General features: G+C 46.2%; 1 pseudogene; it reads right to left on the bottom strand.

Annotated features, from left to right (window-relative positions):
- Positions 1-377: 377 nt before the first annotated feature.
- Positions 378-3,560, bottom strand: LOC101659895 (annotated as a pseudogene).
- Positions 3,561-4,220: the final 660 nt, after the last annotated feature.

The following is a 4,220-nucleotide window of genomic DNA, read 5'->3' as shown; positions in this document are numbered from 1 at the left end:
CAGCAGGCAAACTGTTAGAGTGACTCATGGAGGACAGAACGCCATACTGAATTTCAGTGTGAATTGTGCTAAATGCTCATCATGAGTACAGCACATTTGGGTCCATGACGTGGCTTAATGGCAAGACAGATCCCAATTTGTTACAGAAACACAGATTACTGTTGCTTCTCTTGTTTTTCAACACTAGGTGTGTGTGTGGATAGATGATAGATAGATGATAGATAGATGGTAGATAGATAGATAGATAGATAGATAGATAGATAGATAGATAGATAGATAGATAGATAGATAGAGATAGCTTTTGAATATATATTCAAAGCCAAGTATACTTCCATATACAAAGGAAAGTTTTCCCTGGATCATTTTAAAGGGAGTAGTCAGGTATGCCAAGTAACATGAAGCTCGCCATGACAAGGTGCTGGGCCCAACTGAAGGAAGGAATATTTCAAAGTGTCATCTAGTTCCATGATAGAAACCTGACTCCTACAGTGATAACAATAATCAGGTGCACAGAAAATGGTAACCCCATTCTGATCCTGACACCCATTATATCTCTCCATTACAAGTTTGTGCGCAGGAAAGACCAGTGTGAGAATGGCATGGTGAAATGTAGCCAGCACCACATGGAGAAACACCTCACCCACGAACATCATCTGTATCTGACCATAATAGATCACAAATCGGGCCCCCAAGTTGAACTTCTTGTAATTGATCCAGGGCTCTCATGTGACCCAGTGTATCTATGGATGGAGAAAGGCCACCGTGGAAGCAGAATATCTATCCATCTACTGAAGCTGTAAACGGATTATAATCAAATAGATCTGTAAAATGTTTCCAAACATGGGCATTCCCAGTCTTTTGTAGACAGTCATTATAAAAGCCATATGTTTGAACCATCTGTCAGCTTTCCTGGCTTCCTCTTAATATTGTAATGCGTTCTGAATAGCGCACCTTTAACTCCACAAGAAGAGTCACAGCTTCCACTCTGTCCACGTAGTCACCCATGATAGTTTGTATCTAATGATGTCCCACCAACTCTCAGGTCACGGGATTGACCATCAACATCTACACCAACCATAACAGGGCAGCGAACCAGATTGCACATTTGGTTCTCTGGTTAAAACATCCTTACCCTTCTCACACAGGGTCCCCATGTGGTTCTCATTCAGCTGCTCCCTTCCACGGGTCCAACTCCTTGGTGAAAGGCATGTGGTCCAAGGTGGCACAAGGCCCTTTCCTCCCTGTCGCTTCCAGCACCTCCCACCTGCTCCCTTACCTCCCCACTGCTGCCAGCTCCTGGGAGGGAGAGGAAGGACATGGGCTGGGTGGTGGGAGGGCCAAACGGAGACCCACGCCCGCTGGGGACAGCACGGAGCACAGGGAGTTTGGAGGAAGTGTATCGAGGATCCACCACGCAAAGGCTGCTGGAGGAGGGCAGGACCTACCGCTGCGTCCCACCCGCAGGGCTCTCCCCTGTGGATCTTAAATGGATAGGATATCCAAATATAGAGTCCTTTCGGTATGTCTGGGCTAGGAATGCCAAAGGGCGACCCAGAAGGAGCCACTTTGATGTCCCTGGCATTCAGCCTTCATCCTAAAGAAAGCATTGCTGGTAAACCAGCCATTCCCCTTTCCTGAGCTTTAGGAGGAGGAACACGGGAATAACATAGGTAGATAAAAATCTAAAGGTACTTTCTAAACCATCCCTTTAGAGCAGGCACTTTGTTTTGGCTTTCACCTAAACTTTGGAGGTCTATGGAGTCCATGTTGGCACTTATCTAAGAGGTTGTTATTATCAACTCCCATTGAGTGGATTCTAACTTACGACAACTTCGTGCTCCATAGAACAAAAGGTTGTTGTCAGGCCCTTCATCTTCCTCGCAACCCCCAGCATGCTCAAGTCCACCCTTGTGGCTAGTCTGTCTCACCATGATCTCCCACACCTTCATTGGTCCTCTGCTCTACCAAATGCAATGTCCTCCTCCAACAATTATGCCTTCTGGTGACATCTCTAAAGCAAGTGAATTGGATAGCCTTCAGTTTTTTTATTCATAAGACTTTCACTGCCTAACCTTGGAAGTAGATCTCCAGGCCATTCTTCCTAGTCTGCCTTGGTCTGGCAGCTCTGCTGAAACCCATCCACCAGGAATGCCCCTCCTTGTGTTTGTCATATTGACAGCATAACAGCACCACACAACCCACCACCTTGCAACAAATTCATAGAGGGTTGGTGAATCCATGAGGTAGGGAGCAACTAGCACCTCTGGAGGGCAACCTTATGCCAATGGACAAGGGAATCTGATAGATAAATACCCCAGTCCAGAGGGACAGGTGGGAGGCACATTTTATTCAGTTCCCCTTAGTGATAATCAGCTCAGCTCCACATTCTTTGTTGGCATTCTTTGTTCTCCCTACTCACTCTCTTACCTGTATTCTGGCTTCGAGAAGCCACTCCCAAATCCCAAATCCAAATCCCAAAGCCACTGTGTCAGACTCAGTTTCCAAGGAAAACCAGGCTATGACAACCCTATTTCCAGGGCAGCTTTTCTGGAAGAAATGCTAATTAATAAAATGCCCCAAATCTGGATTGGGCAGAGGGAGTGGGGTGGTGTGACAGGCCTAGCAAAATATGAAACTTGATTAATCTGTGAGAATTGTCTTTAAATTTTAGGGAAAAGTGCAGCTTGTGTAAAGGCACACCGTCTTGCCGTTCTATCTTCCTCTTAGGGCAGTGGGAACTTGGCAGGCTTTCCCCCCACTGCGGGTACTGTAAACTGGCTTGTAAGAGTTAAACTCTGTACCGAACGAAGTCTGGACCAAACTCAAGGGGATGAACATGCTACTTCCAGGATGAAGGTATTGACAGATCTCCCACTGCAGTGGGGGTGGAAGAGCGCAAGCTCAGGCTCCTGACAGCATTGCTGAAGCAAAGCAAATGCTGACGCACCAGGCACACTGTGACCTCACCCTCAGCTTGCAAAGTGGGACAGCAAGAGGAAAGGAGTGCTTAGGCAGCTCTAGGGGAAAGGGAAGGAAGCCAGCAGGAGCTGAGAGGTGCAAGCAATGAGGCTGCTGGGGGAAATTAGAACATGTAGAGCAAGTCAACGAGATCACAATCAAGGAAGGGGAGACAAAGGAAGAATGAGGTCAGGTAAATTTACCCAGAATCTCCAGAGGGCTTGGCACTTGGTGAAGAGTTTCTTTTACATAATCCGGGTTTCCCAGACTTAAAAATGGACACATAGTAAAATGGAGAAGCTTCATTTAGCCAGCTCTTGCCATGACTTGCTATTGCAGGATTTCCAGCCCCTACAAAAACTCCCAAAATTATTTTGGTATGCCTACAGGGCTTCAATACAAGTCTCAACAATCACCATATGGCAACTGTTACTGTCTTTATTTCCTGTTTTAAGCCCAGCCCCAATGAAGCTGGTGATGCTACATGGAGAGAAGGGCACCACTTTTGCCTCCTGCTGCTGGGTTCTACCATTGAGCTGCCTCCTGCGAAGCACAATGGGCACTGCACTGCTGGCCACAGTGGAACTTCTGCTGATTGCCATGTCTGGTGCACCCCACAGTATTTTCTACTCTGTATCGCTGTTCAAAACAGAGACTACATAGGCCCCTCCTACGAGAGTGAACACTACCCATAAGAGGCACATGGACACTTCAGCTGAAGACCAATGCCCCACATAGTCCCCTCTCCCAACACAGTACCACCACCATCTCTTATGGGGTTCCGGGCGGAAGAGGAAGCATTTGTTACTTTACATCCAGTTATAAGTGTAAGAAAAATCATAATGGCTGATATTTATTAACTTTTTAACATAAGCCAATGTGATAGGTAAAAATAGTGCTACCCACCAAGATGCTTTCATCCTAATCCTTGAAACATGGATCTGTTACCCCTTGTGGCAAAAGGGACTTTGCAGATGTACTGAGATTAAGAATCTTGAGATAAGGAGATGATTTGGATTATCTGGGTGGCCCAATAGAATCAAAGAATTCTTATGAGAGGGAGTCAAGTAGGTAAGAATCAGAGAGCAAGAGATTGGAAGATGCTATATTGCTGTTCTTAAAGACGGTGGAAGAGGCCGCAGCTAGAAAAGGCGAAATCATGGATTATCCTATTAAGCCTTCGGAAGGAACACAGCTCTGCCAACACCTTGATTTTGCTCCAGTGTGGCTCAGCTCAGCTTTCTGACCCCTAGAACTATAAG

The sequence above is a fragment of the Echinops telfairi genome, unplaced genomic scaffold (assembly GCF_000313985.2).
Source record: "Echinops telfairi isolate 266 unplaced genomic scaffold, ASM31398v2 ScPeMD7_7429;HRSCAF=8467, whole genome shotgun sequence".
Lineage (NCBI taxonomy): Eukaryota > Metazoa > Chordata > Mammalia > Afrosoricida > Tenrecidae > Echinops > Echinops telfairi.
This window is presented reverse-complemented; position numbering and strand designations above follow the sequence as displayed.